General features: G+C 40.6%; 1 long non-coding RNA gene across 1 annotated transcript; it reads right to left on the bottom strand.

The window, feature by feature from the left end:
• Nucleotides 1–661: 661 nt before the first annotated feature.
• LOC122659813 lies at nucleotides 662–20373 on the bottom strand. The gene is made up of 4 exons (XR_006332555.1): nucleotides 20274–20373; nucleotides 17732–17742; nucleotides 15542–15552; nucleotides 662–671 (listed from the first exon to the last, which is right to left on the bottom strand). It is a non-coding gene; the product is annotated as an uncharacterized LOC122659813 (long non-coding RNA).
• Between the last annotated feature and the right edge of the window lie 1786 nt (nucleotides 20374–22159).

The raw sequence follows: 22159 nt of genomic DNA, 5'->3' as shown, positions 1-22159 counted from the left end.
TTCAGTTTGTGGAGATCGATTCTGGTCATCATTCTACAGATCAGATTTAAACTTCTACCCTACCGCCAGATTCAGTTGCAGGGAGTCTATTTTTTATGGTTTCTTGGTTACCACCAGGTCTGTTTCGAATATGGGTGAGAAGAAATCGTGAGGAAGAAGCAGTCTTCTCCCACACGAGCCCTGCCTTGGTCCACGATTCTATAAAATCCTTCCCTGGTATCGTTGCTACAATCAACCTCAAGGAGGAGATCTTGTTTCGCCTCCGGTTCTACATCTCGCTGCCGCTATGGTTCCGATATTTCCTGGTTTGAAGAATTGGTTGATGGCTACTACTGCGATCTGGTTTCAAGGGTTGATTCTTCTTGTGGGAAGATTTATTTGGATAGATTTTTTCCACCCTCTTGTTGGCTTCGATTCCTTCGCCATGGTGTTCATGCCTCTGTCCCAGCAAAGGGTTTGGGTTGCCTTGGTGTTATGTCGTGGAGAAGAAGAGGGGTACTTCAGCACAATGACAAGTATGCCCTTCCATTTTTTAATTGTTCTTCTTTTTCTATTTCCACTTTCAGCTTTGCCCTTACCTTTTGAACTTATTTAATCCTAGGCCCTATGGTCATCTTTGTTTCTTTCAAAGGAATCCTATACTGTTCACCATATTTACCAGAATGCCATCCCTTTTTCAACTTTGTGTTGTTTGCAATTCTGCCATTCCCCTATTTGACTACCTAATTGACCCTTGAAAATTCTGATTTATTACCAGTTTTCCCTTTGGCTTGGATTGTATTTAAAAATGGATTTCAACCAAATTACAGCCATGCCATCCTTTTTCCAACTCCATTCCCTTTCAATAATTCTGATTCCCTTCATATCCCATACTTTGGTATTTACCCATAACCCCTTCGGAAATTTTTGGTAAATTATAATGTTGTCATTCCTTCCTTTTTAATTATCCATAGCACCTTCAGAAAATTCTAGAAAATTACATTTTTTGCCATTATTCCTTATATCATCTCCTTTATTTGTCCATGTGTACCACTACACGTGAGGGGGAGATTGAATATTCCATTGCAGAACATTGCAGAACTTGCAGAAGTTGCAGAACCTTGCAGCCATTGCAGAACATTTGTGCAAAACATTGAAGATCAGTTTTTTCCACCATTGCCATTGGGTATCTTTAGTTATTGGGTTGAATTTGTCGTGAGGGGCAGATTGAAGTATTGAAGATATTTTGGGATCTTATTTGGATGCCTATATGAGGTTTTACAGTTCGGTTGATCATTTCTGCTGCCTGATTTATTTGTTCCGGCTGCTTGCTGCCCTAGTTGCTTATCTTCAAGATTATCAGTCAGAGATTCATCACTAGACAGCTGTTAAAGATTGGTGAAAGTTTGCTGATCAAGTCTGCCAAGGTTTTGAAGATCTATTTTTCAAGTTCTCGAAGGTTTATTTGGGAGCTCCATTCATCTGTCAAATTGGACTTTGCTACAACTTAGTTTCTTCCCATTTTGTTCAAGTTGGGCATTAGTACCTTATATGCGCCAACTTGAGGGGGAGTGTTAGCATTATTATGGAGTTTTATTCTTATTAGTTCAAGCTGGAGCTTCTCTTTACTTATTTGTATAATCCAGCTTGAGAGGGAGTGTTGGAATATGTAATCCAGAATACCGTGGGGGTATTCTGGTCCTTTTGGGATAGTTTAATTCCTATGTTATTAGGTTTAAGTCACTGCTCTTATAGAGACAGTTAGTTAGGGGTAATTATATCTACAATCGGCTATGTGGGTTTTAGTCCCACATCGCCTATTTCAGTCCCTTCGTATTTTCCTATCTATTATAAATAGAGGGGCTTACCTATTAATGAATATAAGATATAATTCTCTCATTCTCTCTTTTCTAACCCACGGTTCTTCCAACATAAGATGAATGTGTGGCATAGTTGTCATGGCATCGCCATATCGTCGCCATGGCATCCTGGCGTTGGAGAAATGTGCATATCAACCTACGCCATGGCGTCCTGTCTCTCTTTCCCTCTTCGATTTCTTCTTCTTTAATTTTTTGTTTCTTCCCCAACCTTAGACCCACTCCCTGTTTCCCTAAATCTCCTATTTTAGCCTTGGTTTCTGAGTTTTTTCTTTCTATCGTGTTATTGCAAGGTTGAAGAAGACATATTAAGTCTTTAAAATTGCAAGTAAGGACAACTTATATTATTTAAATTAAACTCCCTATATTCTCTATTGTTATTCTGTTTAGCCCATGCAGTTTTCTCTTTAACTCCATTAAATTACAGTTCTTCCACTCCTTTACAACTTCAGATTAATTAAAATTTGGCCATTGCTCTTATAAATCTTGATTTATCTACTAGTTTGCCATTCAACTTTGGATTTAATTTCAATTCTGCCATGGTCGACATGTCGATATATCGATCAGACACCCCTCCACTGACTTGGATCGCCGTGACACTGTGACAACTATGATGTGTGGCAAGACTAGGAAGGATAAAGTAAGGAATGAACATATTAGAGCTGATTTGGGGGTTGCCCCGATCAATAACAAGCTTCGAGAATGTCGTTTGAGGTAGTGGTATGGTAATATTCAACGGAGGCCAGGAGACGCCTCTCTAAGGAGGAGTGATCTGTTCCAGATTGAAGGAGCTAAAAGAGCTAGGGGTAGGCCTAAAATGACCATAGGAGAGGTTATAAGGAATGACATGTGTAGTCTAGGCCTTGTACCAAGTATAACCTCAGATAGAGCCTATTGGAGGCCAAGGATCCATGTTGACGACCCCATTTAGCTGAGATTTTCCTTTCTTCTTGGGTTGTTCGTCTTTCCTCTTACTTTCATTTATAATTTCTCACTTTTCATCTCTTTTTTCCCCACCTTCCCACAGTCATGTTTTCCCGACTTTATTTTACAAGGATCCATGTAGCCGACCCCATTTAGTTGGGATAAGGTTGAGTTTTTTGTTGTTGTATAGCATTACCAAATAAGTGAAAGTATGAAACACAAACAGATTACATAATCATATAATCACAAAATGACAAAATTTCATGACTTATACTAACAGTTGCACAATTTGATTTGAATAACAAAATCACATACCACATAATTACAACCAACGGCACACCACTACCAGCCACCACTACTGCCACCAACATAGAATAAGAAGGAAGATGAGAAGAAAAAGGACGGGAAAAAAAAACACAACAGAGAAAGAAGATTGAAGGTTTCAGAAATTTTAAAAGGGCATATGACTTTGATTCCGAAAAATCTAGAGATCATGATTTCTTTCTTCTTCATAGAGGTGTAACAAGGAAAGGGGAATTGATACAAAGATCAACTTTGCAACAAACAGTTGACAATCGAAAGAAGAACAAAGAATACTTCAAAGAAGTGTCACAGGGAAAGGGGAAGAAGAAGATGATCCAGTTCCTTCAATGATGATGAATAGTTGATTCTGTTACCTGATTCTTTTCTTCTTCAGGGAAGTATTGCAGGGAAGGGGAAAAAAAGACAAAGAAGAAAAAGAATATTTACAAAAAAATAATCAGGTAATAGAATCGAGTAACAAAACTTTTACCAGGAAAAAAATTGAAAGAAGAAAGAAAAAGAAAAAAAAATTAAAACGTCACAGTAAGGATTCAAGGTCGCAGTCCGTCACTGGAGCAAGGTTCGTAGTCGCGATTCATCATCATCGAAGGAACTAGCGGTAGAATCGTTGAGCAAGAGTCAGCATTGTTAGGGGTGTCAATGGGCCGGGCTGGCCCTAAACCCTAGCCCAACCCTCGGGGCCTTAACCTAAACCCAAGCCCACCCCTACCCTGCCAGGGCCTAGCATACCCTCAACCTAGCCCGACCCTGCCAGGGTATTTCCAAGCCCGGCCCGGCCCTGATTGACCTTGATTGAACAGGGCAGGGCCTGATTAACCCTGATCCCTCACTTCCTCCCCGACCTTTCCTGCATTTGGGAGAGGTGTTCAGCAACAGCAGCTCGTCCTCCGCATGGAGGCTTCAACAATGGTGATTTTCTTATATAGACCAGCATTTGCTTTTCACTCTTATAGTCTAAGTGTGGAAACCTTAACACAGAGCAACAGAGACAGTTTTGGGAGATGAGCGAAGGATTGAAGTGGGAAGTGGGAACAACAGGTTTGAGAAGAGATCGGTTGAGGAACAAATCAACTCATCAACGAGAGTAATGTAAGTGAGAAATAAAGACAAATGAGATAGAACTCACCCATAAAACCACAAGTTATGAAAAATAAAACGGAGGAAACATATTCAAACAATTAAGAGCACTAAAATAAACTTACCTGCCTAATTTCAATGTGGAAAAAGTAAATGAGGAGATGCGCATTGCAAATTAGACTTTACATGTGTTTGTTGCCTGTAATGCCCCCATATTTCTTCGCTTAAATGTGCTAGGAGTTAAGCCAAAAAGAATTAAAAATAAATTTACCTGAAATACAGCTAGGGCAACGAGCTACTCAAGCTTGAGAGTGAGATGGTGCCAAAGCTTCCTCTGTTATGCCAATGTTTTATGCCAATCGACAAGCTCCGGCTGTACGTGGCGCTGGGATTCAAGACACCAGAGAGCAGCCATGGCAGTCTTCTGCAAAATCATTTCCATTTTCCAATTGCCCCAAGAGAGGCAATGAACTCTGGGTGAGAGAGAGAATGGGGGGACAAGGGATACAGGGACGAAAGTTGCCGGAGCAAGGGAAGAAAAACGAAACACAAGTCAAGGAGGAAATGGGTTTGCGAGAGGAAAAGAGGGTTTATTCTTTTTTTTTTTTTTTTTTGGCTAAAAAGTCGTATATATATTAAAGGAAAAGAGAAAAAGATATACAAGTTGGGAAACCCAGAAACAAAGACAAAACCAACTTAGCTCAAACCTCTGCCTATGGCAATGCCCTCAGCAAAGTAGCACCCAACGGACAAACAAGAAACACAAAGGAGCAAAGAAAATTAAAATAAACGAAATCTTGGTCACCCTTGCTCATCAACCCTGAGATTCTCTTCAACCGAAGCAAGCCAAGAAGAGATAGGAGTTGAGATTTCTAACTTTGCTGCCGATTGCAAGGAAATCAGCCACCGAATATGCCTCTCTATAGCAATGCGTAATCTTCCACTCAATGCCAATAAGAAAACTCTGAAGAGCAGACCACTATTGCCAAACAAACCACAGAACCATCTTCTTGGACACCATGGCCACCAACGTAGCTGAGTCGCATTCGATCCAAAGCTTTGAAAGATGTAATTCTTTAGCCTACTCCAGACTCTGGATCAACGCTCTAAACGCGGCCACAAATTAGTAGTAACACCAAGAAAAAGCCTAAAAGAGGATAGGATCATAGCATTGCTGTCTCTAAAGATCCCCCCCAGCTCCCACTTTCCCAGGATTGCCAAGAGAACAGCCATCAATGTTAATTTTGACCCAACCTGGCTGGGGCGAACACCAATATACCTCCATCAGTGATTTTGGCCTATGTTGTTGCATGGGGATATTTAATTTTTTAGAACACATTAGATCAACCACCGAGGAAACAAACCCTTTAAAGTTGGGGAAGCGCTTAATTTCCTTATTAGGACCATAGAGGAAATCTGGTTAGAGTTTCTCGTTAGACATTTAAACCTTCTTGAATTTCTTTCCAACCAAATAAAATAGGGTATTAGAATGAAGCCAGCAGACCAGGCATCCTTGAGCCCTAGCAGCCGAGCCTTCTGAAGCTACCACCTACCAAATTGCGAGAAATCATTTTTTAGGCCAAACGGGGCCGTGAAGTCCAAACCCAATGCCAATCTTACGGAGTCTTCTGGCCTCTTCCGCTGCACCCACCATGGCATCTGCACCTAGTACCCCTTCTGGTTCTCACTTTGCCTCAGGTATTCCAATCAGTAGTTATTGTGCATCAGCTATCTCTGTTCCTTAGATTATTGCCTCCGGTGCCACTGACCACATGACTGGTTCTTCCCATGTGTTTCACCAGTATTCTTCCTCTTCTGGCAAAGATAGTGTTCAAGTAGCTAATGGTTCTTTCTCCTATTAATGGAAAGGGTTCCATTCGTTGCTCTTCTACCCTTACATTAAATTTTGTTTTGCATGTTACTTCCTTTTCTACCAATCTTCTTTCCATTAGTAGTCTAACTATAGACTACTAAAGATTTGAACTGCAAAGTAACTTTCATTCCCTCTCATTGTGTCATATAGGATCTGGTGAAAAGTCACATGATTAGGGGTGGTAAGGTACATGGTGGTCTCTACATACTAGACACGGGTCAACCTTCTCCACCGTCAGCTTCATCCCTTGGTCATCAGTTACATTCAGCCACTTCTTCGGATCCCCATCTGTGGCATTGTCGGCTTGGTCACCCTCCTCTTCGAACTTTAGCTTTTTTGTTTCCTCAGTTAGTTAAAGATTGTTAAAAGGATGAGTTTTTATGTGAAGCCAGTGTTTTGGCTAAACAGACTCGTTCAACTTACTCTTCATTAAATAAAAGAATTACTTCTCCCTTTGCTTTAGTTCATACTGATGTGTGGGGCCTTGCCCGTTGTGTTTCCATTTCTGGCATAAATGGTTTGTTTCCTTTATTGACTGCTTTACTAGGACCACTTGGGTGTATATGATGCAGCACAAGAATGACATTTTTCGATGTTTTCAGCTATTTCATCGTATGGTTCAAACCCAATTCAATGCCACATTAAAAATTCTGTGGAGTGATAATGGCAAGGAACATGGAAGGCCAGTTCCAAAATTAGTTGGCTGAAAATGGCATCCTTCATCAAACCAGTAGTGTAGACACACCGGCCTAGAATGGAGTGGCTGAAAGAAAAAATCAGCACCTTTTGGAAGTGGCTCGAGAAATTATGTTTGCATGATAGGTTCCTCCACAATATTGATGCTATCCTCACCGCAGCCTACCTCATTAACCGCATGCCTACTCCTGTTCTTGATGGTCGTGCCCCGATTGACCTTCTTCAAGGTTCTTCCCCTTTTGTGGTTCCCCCAAAAATATTTGGTTGTGTTTGCTATGCTCGCAACCATCATCTTCATGGCAAACTCAATCCTCGGAGCATTCGGTGTATTTTTTTGGGCTACTCTACTACCAAGAAAGCGTACAAATGTTATCATCCACCCACTCGGCGTACATTTGTTACCATGGATATTATCGTTCAAGAATCCCGGCATATTATTCATAGAGTAACCTCTTCAGGAGGAGCATGATCCAGGGTTCGAAGATGTGTCTGCTCTTCTACCGGCTCCTATTCAGGGGGAGCCTTCCTCTCTAAAACCTCCCACCTCAGTCTCCCGTATGATTCCTATTTAGGGGGAGCATAGACTCGTAAGTCAGATTCCTGTTGATCAAGTCTATAATCGGAAGCACAAAGAGCACGTTGAGACTACCACTACTATACCACTTCTCCAATCATTAGAACTTGATCCAGATCCAGCCTCTGCTACACCACCTAGTAAGGATCCTTCTCTTGATTTACCTATTGCTACCCGCAAAAGCATTAGGTCTTACACCTAACATCCCATCTCCAATTTTGTTTCCTATGATGCTTTGTCTCCTTCCTATCGAGCATTTGTGTCCTTTCTTTCCTCTGTTTCTATTCCTAAAAAATGGCAGGAGGCAATTGTAAATCCAAAATGGGAAGCAGCCATGATGGAAGAGATGACAGCCTTATCCAAAAATGAGACGTGGGAGCTGGTGGTTCTTCCTTTGGGCAAGAAACCAGTTGGTTGTAAATGGGTGTTTGTTGTCAAGCAGAAGCCAGGCGAATTGTAGACATATAAGGCCAGACTTGTGGCCAAAGGCTTTACTCAGACCTATGGGATTGACTATCAGGAGATGTTTACTCCAGTTGCAAAGTCGAACACTGTTCAGTTTTTGCTATCATATGTTGTCAATCTAGGCTGGGATTTACAGGAATTGGATGTGAAAAATGCATTCCTCCATGGAGAGCTGGAAGAGGAGGTTTACATGGAGGTTCCTCCAGGTATCTCTTATGACAAGACTAATGGGAAGGTTCGCAGGCTGAAGCGGGCATTATATGGGCTGAAACAATCCCTTAGGGCTTGGTTTGGTAGGTTTCATAAAGCAATGATCTCTGTAGGATACAAATAGAGCAATGTCGATCACACCTTATTCATCAAGTGAAACGGGATAAGGTCACTCTTCTTTTTAGTCTATGTCGATGACATAGTTGTGACTGGTAATGATTCAGCTGAAGTTTCCCACCTGATGACCTTCTTGGGTCGAGAATTTGAAATAAAAGACCTTGGACAGCTTAGGTATTTCCTTGGGATTGAAGTTGCCCAATCTCCCAAAGAAATTTTTCTCTCCCAAAGGAAATATGTTCTAAACCAACTCTCAGAGACTGGTTTGTTAGGATGTCATCCATGTGACACTCCTTTGGAAGCTACTACTCGTTTGCAAGAGAAGGATGGTGATCCGGTTGATAAGGGGCGATATCAACGGTTGGTGGGAAAATATTAATCTATCTCTCCCATACTAGATCGGACATTGCATTTGTCGTAAGCTTGGTCAGTCAGTTCATGCATGATCCCTACTCTACTCATATGGTTGTTGTTCTTTGTATTCTCCATTACTTGAAGTCAGCTCCAAGAAAAGGGATTTTCCTGTCTCCGCATGATCATCTTCGCATTGAGGCATACACAATGCTAACTGGGGTGGTTACCCTGACAGGAAATCCACTTCAAATTATTGTACTTTTGTAAGAGGTAACCTTGTCACATGGCGAAGTAAAAAAGCAAATTGTGGCCATTGTGGTGGCCAGGTCCAGTGCTGAAGCCGAATTCTGTGCCATGGCCTAAGGCATATGTGAGTTATTGTGGCTTCCGACTTTACTCCAGGATATTGGTGGTTCTGTTCATCGTCCAATGATGTTGTACTGTGATAACAAAGCAGCAATCAGCATTGCCCACAATCCAGTACAATATGATCATACCAAGCATGTGGAGATCGACAGACACTTCATCAAGAATTTAGAAAGTGGGCAGATTTGTATACCTTTTGTGAAGTCTAATGATCAACTTGTTGATGTCTTCACTAAAGAGCTAAGTGGAAAGTTATGTCATCCTAGTCTAGTCAAGTTGGGATGTGTGATATCTATGCCCCAACTTGAGCGGGAGTGTTGAGTTATGTAACCCTATAAGGGTATTTTTAGGTTTTGTACTTGTTTATTCCCTGTTATTAGCATAGTCGGCTGCACAGGGATATTCTTGTAATTTTGCCTTATTATTGAAAGATATAAATGAAGGGGCTGAGTGAACAAACAATTCACTTAAGCCATTCTCCTAATTTCTGTCTTGCTAATAGAGAAGAATTGGGGGGAATGGAACAAGAGTTGCTTCGGACGTCCGTAACATGGTTCTTAATCCCCGGATTGGTCAAAATCAGTAAGGATCGGTCAAAAGTGGAAAACAATCAGACTTTGCAGGATCGGTTTTAGTATTGGTCAAAAAATATTTATAAACAAAAGGAACCATGGTCTAAGCTGATTCAGATCTGATCGGGCCGATTTTGACCAATCCAATCCGATATTACGAACCATGGTCTGTAAGACCAGATAACACCTTGCTTTGACCCAAAGCTTGGAGTAGGAATCGATCAGATTGAAGTAAAAGAGAGACAAGTATTGAGCACAACAGCAATAGCAGAGAGAGAGAGAGAGAGGGTATGGGAGAAATTGGAAGGCTGTTGGTGGAGAGAAATATTATGTGGAGAGGGAGAGAGTTTGGGAGAAAGCCCATTCACGAGAAGAGGGAGAGGGATATTTTAGAATTAAAAAGATAAATTAAAGAGTAAAGATAGATACAAATAAAATAAGAAGGAATGAGATAAAAGATAATGAAGAAAATATATGGCATCTAAAAAAAGGGAAAATGATGTACACATTAGCAGCATATAATGGAATCGTATACCAGCAATTTATTAATTGTTAGATAAGAGAGGAGACATCTCAACCATTTATTCCTGTTGTGGCTGCATCATTTGTCCACCACCACTGCAGCAACTCTCCCTCTCCCTCTCACCTTCCCTCTCCGTCTCGGCCTCCCCCTCCGCCCACCACCGTCTTCCTTTTCTCGGAATCTCTCCAGCATTTCTTCTCTCTCTGCTCACCTACAACCCACCACCGTCAGTGGGTCATCCATCCAGTGTTTTCTTCAATCTTCAACATTTCCAGGCTAATTAAGCAAAACCTTGCGTTGGAATGGCAACCATAAACTATTGATTTGTGCCATTCAAGTTTTGTACAATTCCTGTTTTGTTCTTGTTTCAATCCTCCAAACCAAGAGCTCCACTTCCATCAATCAAGTGTTTTTGAAATCTCGAACAGGTTTTCCCCTTAAAAGAAAAAACCCCAAATCATAATTTAATATCTCCCATTGATTGATTGATGAAAATATATGAACACATTTTTCTCTACTGTGCTCGACCCTATAATACCGATTGATTTCAAATTTAGAAGCCACAATTATATCATAACCCCTTTCCCTCACAACCCAAGCAGTTATTTGTGCACACAAAAGGAATAAAGGAGGTCAAACGAAAAATTACTCGAAGTAGGGAACAAGGAAATTGGGACAAATCCGCTGGAGAAGGCGATTAATCAGTGGTTAGAGGCCGAAGGACAGAATTCCACCCGCTGAACGATGTTCTGGTGTTTTTACTAGCGTTCGCACTGTAAATGAATAACTAACAACTTGATGTGCACCAGCAGAGGTTCGGAGAGGGAGGAGAGGGCAGGGGATGGGAGAACGAGAGTGTAGAGGGGTGGCAGAGATACAGAAGGGTCAGTGGAGGTGTGGAGCTAGAAACGAGGATGGCGGGAAAGGGATAGAAATGGTTGCAGAGGGCAGGGGCAAGGGAGGGCTGGTTTGAGGCTGTTGGACAATGATGGCCACTGAAAGGGGGGTGAATCAGTGAACTCTAAAAATCTTTCCCAGCAGTTTCACTCCTACTTAACCTGTTGAGATCCCCTTCACTTACACTAACACAAATATAGTCCTCTTGGATGCACAGCCAAACTACCACACACAGTTTGACAACCCCGACTAAGGCACACACAACCACAGTCACAACCACTGTTGCACAGAGCTGATGATCACAATGCTACCAAGAGCTGATACACTCATTGTGCAACTGTCACTCAAGCACATAACCTCAAATACTGCTGGAGGCCCTCACTGATGGCATACATACACACATGATCATATGACACACCTTTCCTCTCATCCACATGCAGGCATACAATTCCTGTGGCAAGGTCTACCTGATATGCACACCCATCTAGCAAATAAGAACTCCAAGAATACAAGCATACATCCACAAGACAGATATATGTGTTTCAGCAAGTTGCTTATATGCACGAAGTAATGGTCACACTGACCTCAACATCTACTCAATACTAGTCAACTGCAATCAACAGTCAAAGTCCTACACATACTCCAACTCTTATATACAGAAGCAAGGGCAATCTACCCTAATGGTATTTCTGTCAATGCAAGGACATAGGACACCTGCCTGCTTCAACCCCTGATAAATACAGAGGCAAGGGTGTTATCCCCAATGATACCCAGCAACCACTCGTATCCAAATACAGATTTTGAGATAACAATTCCCTACAATGAAACCACATCTAATTGGTCTTTCGCAGTAATTCAACTTAGCTAGCATAGACAAAAGGATACATAAATACAAATGACTTGGGTAAGTAATAGAATGCTCACAACACTATATGTCATTGTTCATGGTATCCAGAGAAGCTGCTGAGTGGCTGTGGAATATCTATGAAGGCTTCTCGACAGTGCAATCCTTCTTTCTTCATCTTCCCCTCTCTCTCTTTTTCTTCCTAGGTGTTTTAACAAACACCTTAAATGCACACACACGCACACACACTATTATTTTCCTTCTCTTCTTCTCTTTTCTTTCTTTTTTCTTCCTCCTTTCTTCCTTCTCTTTTTCTTTTCCTATTTCTCTTTTTCCCTTTCCTTCCTTTGCTACCCTGGAGCTTGCTTCCCTACCTTCCAGCAACTCCACTAGCCTTCAATGGAGGCAAAGAACCAAATACATAGGAGTGGAAGATGAACCTTAAAAGCATATGACTTCCAGGCCACCTCTGCAACTCTCCAAACATCTTTACTAACCATCAAAAGCCAAATAAAAACACTAACCAACAAAATCCAAAATATAGATCTTAGCTCAACATAAAATTAAAGTGGGAAAAAACACATTGCTGAAACCATCAACATCAGACCCATCCGTGAAGCAGATAAGATAAATCATCTGATCTCTTAGTAAGTAGAAGAAGTGACAGCGACAACCTTTTGTCCCCTTGATGAAGGAGTATGAGGTGTGGCTTCCATTCCAACCGATATCTTCTTCCAATTTTTCCAATACAGGCCCTTCTGAGCAATTTCTAAACCTTTCTCCACAGAATATTCTCCTTCGAAAAGAAGGTCCTTCAACACTTTAGAGCCATAGGAATCCTAACTTTCATCATTAGAGATGTTCATTATTTCTCCCTGTTTTCCCCTTCTTTTTTTTTTGTCAGTACTTCTTCGGTAATAACAATTGGGTTATGCTCGTTATCCAACATAGGAGATTCCGACATCAAGGATAACGCTCCTCGATTAAAGAGTTGTCGTGTGAGGCACTGAAATCACCAGCACCGCCTACACAATAGATATACAATTTTGTTCATTTTGTTCTTCCTAAGATCAGCAGAAATAGGTGGGCAAGATTTGGAATGCATGGGCATTGGGTTGGTAAGCTTCATTGTTTCAAACGGAGAATTAAAAAAGACTTTGAATTGAAGTTGGGTAGATTAGTGAATATGCAGTATCTGTAGTAAACACATTTATAGATGACGATTTCCAGCCAAAATCTTAACTTAATTATCTTTTCTTTCATTTGGAAGATTAAAAAAGTCAGCAGTTGCGAGGTTCTATCTAAGAATTGTGATGTTGATGTTATCAGTCACTTCATCTTTCTATTTTTGTATTTGAGGGCGGGCATTGGTACAACGGTTAAGGTTGTTGCATTGTGACCAAGAGGTCACGGGTTCAAGTCTGGAAACAGCCTCTCTGCGAAAGCAGGGGAAAAACTGTGTACACTATGACCCTCCCCAGACCCCGTAGTGGTGGGAGCCTCATGTACTGGGTACGCCCTTTTTTTTCAACGTTTCTATTTATAATAGCATTGTTACCTTGATGCATGTGATTCACATCCAAGTCTACAACTGATCACAACGGAGTGATTGGCTCAGTTTCTTTATTTGTAGAGCCATGTAATCTTTCTTTCCTTGCAATCTTCTATTTCCATGTTAAACACCAACAATCTTCTATTTCCTTACAATCTTCTTTCAAAACTATTAAAATGTGTCAAAGTGTCTAGGTTCATCGTATGTGTTTAGATATATTGTGCACATGTTTCATATGTTAGATAAGGATTGTGAGTCATCCTTAGCTAACATTTTATATTTGTAATCACTTCTCCATTTTGCATTGTGACCAAGAGGTCATGGGTTCGAGTTTGGAAACAGCCTCTCTGCGAAAGCAGGGGAAAAACTATGTACACTATGACCCTCCCCAGACCCCGTAGTGGCGGGAGCCTCATGTACTGGGTACGCCCTTTTTTTTCAACGTTTCTATTTATAACAGCATTGTAACCTTGATGCATGTGATTCACATCCAAGTTTATAGCTGATCACAACGGAGTGATTAGCTCAGTCTCTTTATTTGTAGAGCCATGTAATCTTTCTTTCCTTGCAATCTTCTATTTCCATGTTAAACATCAACAATCTTCTATTTCCTTACAATCTTCTTTTAAAACTATTAAAATGTGTCAAAGTGTCTAGGTTCATCGTATGTGTCTAGATATATTGTGCACATGTTCCATATGTTAGATAAGGATTGTGAGTCATCGTTAGCTAACATTTATACTGTAATCACTTCTCCATCCATAAATAAAGTGGTAGCCTATGTCATTATGCCAAGTTAGCCTCTCATATTTCAACTTGGTATCAAAACTCAAGACCCTACGTTTTTTTTTCTTTTCCACTGCCGCCAGTCAAGTCCCACCACTAATTCCCGAGGCTCCGGCTTTCTTGTCAAACATGGTTGACTGAACATGTACCACTAACCTTCGCTAACCAATGTTCATTACACTGCTATTTCCTCCACCACTCACCGTCGTCGCCACTCACTGCCCCCTATGACAGTGCCATCTTTGCTGCCTGGCTTCTAAGCCCCATCCAAAGCTTCTCAACTCCGACAACCCACCTCCCAGGGCATTCCCAACCCCTGCCAGCACCTCCGCCAACCTCCCAAAGCTTCCTGGCCCTTCTCTGTCGTCGCTCCAAAGGACCCCCAAATCCCTATTGCCATTGTCTAAGGGCCCCAGGTCCCTATTGTCACTGTCTAAGGGTTCCAGGCCCCCTGTCACCACTGTCTAGGACCCTCAGGCCATCTGCCGCTGCACCACTATTATGTTAACTCCTTGGAGATATTGGGGGCAGTGAGGTGAATCCTCTTAGGAATCATAGCCATCACCCCACCCTCCAGTCGGGACCCACAAAATTAAATGGCACTATTTATTTGGTATGGTCGTGTGCATGCCTTTTGACAATTGGGGGTAATCATTTTTTTGGCTATTTAACTGGTGATACACCAATGCCTTTTGAGATTACTGCTAATAACACATTACTGGCACATGATGCCCTTGTCATGTCTTTTCTTCTCAACTCTATGGCACTTGCCATTAGTTCCAACTTTATGTTGATGAACTTTGCCAAGGAACTCTAGGATGTTGTGAGAAAGGGTTGCAAAGAAGGGCCACAGTAGCCTGGCGAATTTAGGGGTGCAACGATTGAGGGGCTGAGAGCTTTAGACAGACATGGGGCTTGGAGCCCTTAGACAATGGCAATAGGGACCTGGGGGTCCTTTAGAGCGACAACAGAGAGGCAAAGGAGCCTAGGGAGACTAGCGAAGGTGTTGGCAAGGGCAGGGAATGCATTAGGAGGCCAACAGGGGCTGGGAATTCCCTAAGAAGTTGGCGGAAGTGCTGAAAAAGTGTTGACATGCCCTGGGAGGCCGCTGCAGGGGCTGGGAACCCTTGGATGGGGCTTAGAAGCCACGCAACAAAGACGATGCTAACGTAGGGCGGTGAGTGGCGCGAGAAATAGCTGCATAATGAACACCGGTCAACAAAGGTTAGTGGTACATGGTTCAGTCAACCATGTTTGACAAAGGAGGTGGAGCCTCGGGAACTGGTGGTGGGACCTCACCGGCGGCAGCGGAGAAAAAAAACAAAACCAAAAAACTTAGGGTTTTGAGCTTGAATACCAAGTTGAAATATGAGGATCACTTGTCTTATCAATAATGATAGTGGCCACCACTTTATTTATAGATTGATAAAGGATTACAAATATAGAATGTTAGCTAAGGATGACTCACAATCCTTATTTAACGAATGGAACATGTGCACAATATATCTAGACACATACGATGAACCTAGACACTTTGACACACTTTTACAGTTTTGAACGAAGATTGTTGATATTTAACATTGAAATAGAAGGTTGCGAAAGAAAAATTATAAGGCTCTACAAATAAAGAAACTGAACTAATCACTCCATTGTGATCAACTATAGACTTGGATGTGAATCACATGCATCAAGATTACAATGTTGCTATAAATACAAACATAGAAAGATTAATTCAAATCTCTACAATAAAGAAACTGAGCTAATCACTCTTCTTTTTTTTGTTCAGGAGCTAATCACAGCATTATGAACGATAACATCAACAGCGCAATTCTTAGAAAGAGCCTCGCAGCTGCTGACTTTTTAATTTTCCATATGTATGAAAAGATAAGCAAGTTAACCTTTTGGCAGGAAATAATCTTTTATAAATGGGTTTACCACAAACACTACTTATTCACTAATTCACCAATTCAAGGTCTTCCTTAATCCTCAATTCAAAATAATGAAGCTTACTAACCCAATTCCCATACGTTCCAAATCTCGCCCACTTGTTTCTGCTGATCATAGGAAGAACAAAACAAACAAAAATGTATATAATGTGCAAACAGTGCTAGCGATTTCAGCGCCTCAAGTGACAACTCTCATCATCCTCAATGCTGGAATCTCCTAAATTGGGTAACAAGTGCAACCCAATTGTTATTACGGAAGAAGCACTGACAAAAAAAACAGAAGGGAAAATAGGTAGAAATAATCAACATCTCTGATGAAAATGAGGATTCTTACAACCCTAAAGTGTTGAAGGACCTTCGTGTCGAAAGAGAATATTTCTGAGGAAAAAGTCTAGAAATTCCTCGGAAGGGCCAGGGCCGGAAAAAAGGAAAGAAGATATTGGTTGGAATGGAAGTCGCACCTTGTACTCCTTCATCAAGGGGATAAAAGGTTATAGCTTTCACTCCACCTACTTAATAAGAGATCGGAATGATATATCTTATTTGCTTCACGGATGGGTATGATGCTGATGGTTTCAGCAATGTATTCCCCCCCCCCCCTCCCCCCCTCCCCTCCCCTTTTAATTTCAAGTTGAGCTACGGTTCTATTTTTGGCTTTTATAGGTTAGTGTTTTTTGGCTTTTAATGATTAGTGAAGATGCATACAATTAAGAATTTTATCTATTAAATGGCCCTTTTTGACACCTTATCATCCCTCCTTGGTAGCCTAAAATAATATTGTGTGGATGGTCCTGCATGGTAGAAACATGTTACATAACAATCTTTGAAATAGTGCCCCAGTGAGCTGAAGAAGGTTTTGTGATGGAAAAAGAGCTGCCAATAATATAAGAGCTTGAAGGCAGTTCATATGCCATTGTATCGATGGCTCCTCCTTCCAAACAATAACATCTGAAATTTTGTGTTTCTTTGAGTGCAAACAGTGACAGAATTGACGGGCAACCCAATCATCATCAGACCACCCAATTTTTATTGCTTCGAGTGTTTGGACGGGTTGATGGATTGGATTTGAGTTTTGCAACCCAGTCAATAATCTGACAACCCAATTCTATAAGCTGAAGGATTCCTGATATCAAAGAACCCGTTACGTACAATTACAATCTAGAAACAAATCACATGACAAGAGCCCTAAAAACGATTACACAAGAACTTGTTACGGGTGATTACTGAGAGCTTTGTTTCCCTGTTTCTAAATGGATTAGGGATTTATGGTGAGATGAACCTGCAATTAATCGAACACGCGACCTTATAATCTGTAGTCAGAACCGCTACCATTGCACCACAGATCCATCTGCTAGCTATATCTAATCTAAAATTTGGAACTCAACAGAGCTACAAGAGGAAAGAGAGTTATACATGCTGTTTCCTATACCACTGCATTTCTGAACTTCTTGTAGTACTTTTTTCCATTCTTGAATTCTTTGTCAGTACCTGGATATTACCCACATCTACATCTGCCGCAGCTCCAACATGTAACAATAACTGAAAAGTCCAGTATTTTTCTCTTAGTGAAGGATATAGTTTTTGTTTGTGGTCTCCATATGTTCAATGTTAAATGTGGAAATGGATTTAGTACTTTGAAAGATAAAGTACTGTATAATGAATCAAAACAAGTAGATTTTTATATGACCCTGATGCCAAGTATCCTTAAATGTCCAATAAGAAAGGCAGTTTCTCAATAGGTATGGCAGTGAGTTGGCTAGATCACAGAGGATAACAATTAATCAAGCTGTGACTGCATTCTGAACCTGTGAAAAATTGGTGGGTTCGTTTGTAAAATGATGGTTGGGACTCCTTGATTGCCATGGTTAAGAGCTAAATGAGTAACCCGAATCTGGAAACAGCCTCTCCACAAAAACAGGGGTGTGTACGTTATGACTCTCCCCAGACCCAGCAGTGGCGGGAGAAGGCACGTGCACTGGGTACGCCCTTTATTGAAAATGGCCTAGAAAACTTCTCAAAATTCTAGCAAAGGTTAAGCCCAGATTACGAACCATGCTCCCCACTTTCTAGTGTCTCTGAACCTTTATTTTACTACCTTCTTGTGCACGTGCTACTGTTTGTATTTGAAGGATTTGAACCTCTATTTCTAACTTCTTTAAATTTGTCCCATCTTTGGGCTTAAAGGTCTCCATTAACTATCCTGTTCTTTCTCCTCCTACAGGAGCTTCAAGGTCTTAATTAACTCTTCTCCTAGTACAGAGCTCATGCATGGTTCAAGGTCTCGCCGAGATCTCACGAGGTCTCGGTTTTTATCTCTTTTTTTGTGTTACAAAGTCGAAACCACAAGCGAGTTATGGAATCAACAAGGTTTCGGACAAAATTTCAGCATCTCGCCGAGATTTCGGTCCGAAATCTCCTATCAGTTGAAACTGTTACCATCCACTTGATAAAAGCCCCAACTCGACGAAACATGGTCCAAATTTTGACCAGTCTCATCTATTTCGATGGGTTTCGACTGTGATTGTACAAAAAAAAAAAAACCAAATGCTGATTTTTTTTTACCAAATCTTACACAACAAAGCTTGAAACAAGCGGATTTTTAAAAAATCTAAGGGTTTTGCTTGCATTATATAACTTTCAGTCCTATTGGTTATTTAAGCTGTTTTTACTAAAATAAGCAATAGGAATGAAAACCTGTTTTTCATAGTTCAGTTTTTGACATCCCAAGGAATAGGCATATTGTTGTCTCCGGGGTTTACTTTTATCCTTGATCCAGCCTTCTGGACCTCTTTCTTAGGACTTGGAGCTTGGTTTGGTTTTTGTTTTCCCCCTTTCCCCTGTATATCCCCCTCCCACTTTTGGGGTTTTGGTAATGAATTATTTTTTCATCCAAAAAAAAAGTTGTTTTACTTGAATTATATGTTGGTCATATCTATCTATCTATCTATCTAAGTCAAACTACAATTTTTATCTAACGTACAATACCAACCTAGGATCCTAAGTCAAACTACAATTTTTGGCGTGATTTTTGAAAAACTAAGGGCTCCACCATGTTTATAGGGCCTAAAATAGGTTTTCCTGCAAGTTTCATTACCTAATTAGGTCATATAGCCACCGAAACCAACAGCCGAAATTTGACATAAAAAATGCACCAACTCGGCCGAGATCAAGCCAAATTTCAGAGAATCAGGTACTAGGGTGGAAAAAGAACTTTTATATGAATGTCTTATTTAAGAATTCATTACGAATGACCTTTTTGGAACTATGTCAGAATGAAGGCTGTGTATTGAGTTCTTCAAGAAGTAAGGCTGTTTCTTGTCTTATTTAAGAATTCACTAAGAATGACCTTTTTGAGACTAATCATAGTAGAAGCATTTAGAATTCGGGATCCAAGATCAGATCAGAGTCTTCTGGTACTGATCTGGTCCATCTGGATTGGCGAAGATTTTTGGGGTAAATGGTAACTTGACCTGGTCAGTCAATTTTTTGGGGAAATTCATATACTATAATGGATTAGTCTCCACTAATCCCTATAGGGATCAGCTTATAAGCCTGATATGATCTTGATGCTGAAATCCTTGTCATGAAATGCTCCCTTTGACGAATAAATACATGTGTTTCAGGCTTCTCCTCATGATCTTTTGACTTCTTGGACCCAGTGCTTGCATTCTCTTTTTTGGTCCAATACATTGTCCAGCTTCAAATTTCTGTTTGTTAATAATCAATCAAGAGTTTTTATTCCCTTTCTCGAGGATTCCAGTATTCTAATCTTATTCAGTCCAGATATCTTCTTGTTGGTGTTCAATGGGTAGATTCACTGAGCTCCCTAAGGAATGATAGTCATTTTGATATTGCTTCAAGTTCAATCATTTTACTTGGTATCTAGCATATGGCTTTCTACTTTTACCTAAATTTCCAGTTTAGTCATGTTACTTGCTACATCCAGAAAGCCTTTAGAAGATCGTAAAAGAGAAAAAGAAACATCTAATGTCATGATATGCCCAACAGCAAATGACAAGCTTTAGAAGTAACAAGATAACAGTGTTGCGCAACAAAAGAGAAGAAATGCTATTAATCCATAATACATGCACACAATGAATTTCAACAAAGGAGGGAGGACCTTATGTATGCCCAGGAAAGCAACATGTTGATGTATACATTGTTGATTGACGTTGCCCTTCCCTAACAGTTCGAGCTTTTAGGTGGAAGGGTAGCGAACAAAGGGGAAAGTTAATGTATACATCAACACAACAGAATGCATTTCTGCAGAACAGAAACTATTATCACCTTGCTAAATGAATCAGCATATTATCAGACTCAAGACCAAGTTGCCAAAATTTTGGGCCAGTAACTACTGTAATGTTTAGATGCTAGTTTCAGATATTCCATTATAAAGATTTTAATGCTCTTACGAACCTCAAAATCAAAACTGGGGACCCGTGGGTGCATAAAAAAGACGGTAAGACAATGAAAGAGAAAGGATAAATCATCAGATTTCAAAATAGAAAAAAAAAATTTACTCAACCCAAATCAATTTGTTTTAAATAAAATCAAATACAATAACAACCAAGAGAATCAAATACAATAACAACCAAGAGAAACATTAGTGTCGAAAATTCTCGGGCTCTCCCAATTTCTTTTTTTAATTTACTTTTTCCTGTGAAATTTGTATATTTAACAGTGTAATTAACCTATATTGAGATACTCTACCAAATAATAGGTGGAGATCTGCAAAAATGCACATTTACATTTACAAGGGAAGGAAGAACAGATAAAGATAGAGATTTTTACAACCAGCATCCGAAGGGAGTCAGGGACTGCGAAAGGCAATGGAGGAAGAACTTACAGTCCACAATCAGTTAGAGGAGAAGAGAAGAGACGATATGAGGATTTCCTGCTCATGTGTTGGAGCCTTGGAGACGATGTCACTTACCTTCCGGAGTTTTGAACTTCCCGAGTTTCAACTTTCGAATTCCTGAACACGAAAAAAAAAAACAAATAAAATGGCAAGGGTCTCGAGTGTACAACCTGCAGGAAATACAATGCTCCTTGAGCAGCTTCTTTTCATGGTTCGTGAGGAATTGTAAACATAGTTATCGACTATATATCTAATAGAACAAAAGAACAACCATAAATTTCAAAACAGAAACCTATTTGTCTTCCGAAAACATCTGAAAGAGAGAGAGAGAGAATGGCTTCCCCGGACGCCGGAATCGAGCTATAGAAAAAGAGAGCGAGAGTCGGTGAATGAAACAAGAGATTGACACAGAAAGAATCAGAACACGTGAAGCAAGAGAGAGAGAGACTACCTGAAGGTCGAAGTCGATAGGAATGTTGCCCTCCCGCAGCAACTCCATCTTCCCCATTGGTAAGATGTTAAGAGTGAATAAGTTCTGCAACTCCTAACTATCTATTAACTGAAGATCTCGGTCACCTCAGCTCTCAATCTTGGCGATCACACTTTCTATCCTTGGGACCTTCTATCGTGTGCAACTTCCTATTCTAATCTTTCTATTGTTGGTGATATCGTCTTTCCATTTATCTCAAGATAGTATATTTCCTTTCTATATTAACTCTAGTGTTTCGTCAACCAGAGTGATTTTTTTTTTTTTTGATAAAAAGACTTTATTAACGATGGAACAACGTTCCAGACGAGTCAGAGAAGAGAGGGAGGTTACATTCTGCGGGTGTGGAATCAATCCAGACATGGCTATTCTGGGAGGAGGCTCCTAGGTTGGCAAGTTTGTCCGCTACTGAATTAGCTTCACGAAGAGTATGAACATAGCTGATATGATTAATACAAGTAGCTAAAACTCTGCAATCCTGAATGATAGAGTGTATCTTCCAAGGCATTTCCAAAGTGTTGTTCTGAATCGCCTTGACTTACTCCATCCACATTAAATTTCAAAAAAGGTGATGCTGGTGGGTGCCATTGAACCAATCTTACTTCTCGCCTCGTAGGCTCAGTGAAGTTCTTCTCTTGATCCCTAGCAATCACAATTGCTCTGAGGGTAATAGCCACAGGGTTGAAAGGGACCTGTCGAAAGACAAGATCCCAGTATGCTATCCAGATTTGCCAGATAATACCACAAAAGAGAGAAACTTGACTCCAGTTATCGCTATTGGTCTTATGTGGACTGTGTAAGGCCGAGATAATTCCAGAGCGAATGTCCTCTGTGTTGAAGAGATGTAGCAAGCCCACT

This window comes from Telopea speciosissima, chromosome 4 (assembly GCF_018873765.1).
Source record: "Telopea speciosissima isolate NSW1024214 ecotype Mountain lineage chromosome 4, Tspe_v1, whole genome shotgun sequence".
In the NCBI taxonomy this organism is placed as follows: Eukaryota; Viridiplantae; Streptophyta; class Magnoliopsida; order Proteales; family Proteaceae; genus Telopea; species Telopea speciosissima.
Note: the sequence above shows the minus strand (reverse complement) of the source record. Positions and strands in the feature narration are given on the sequence as shown.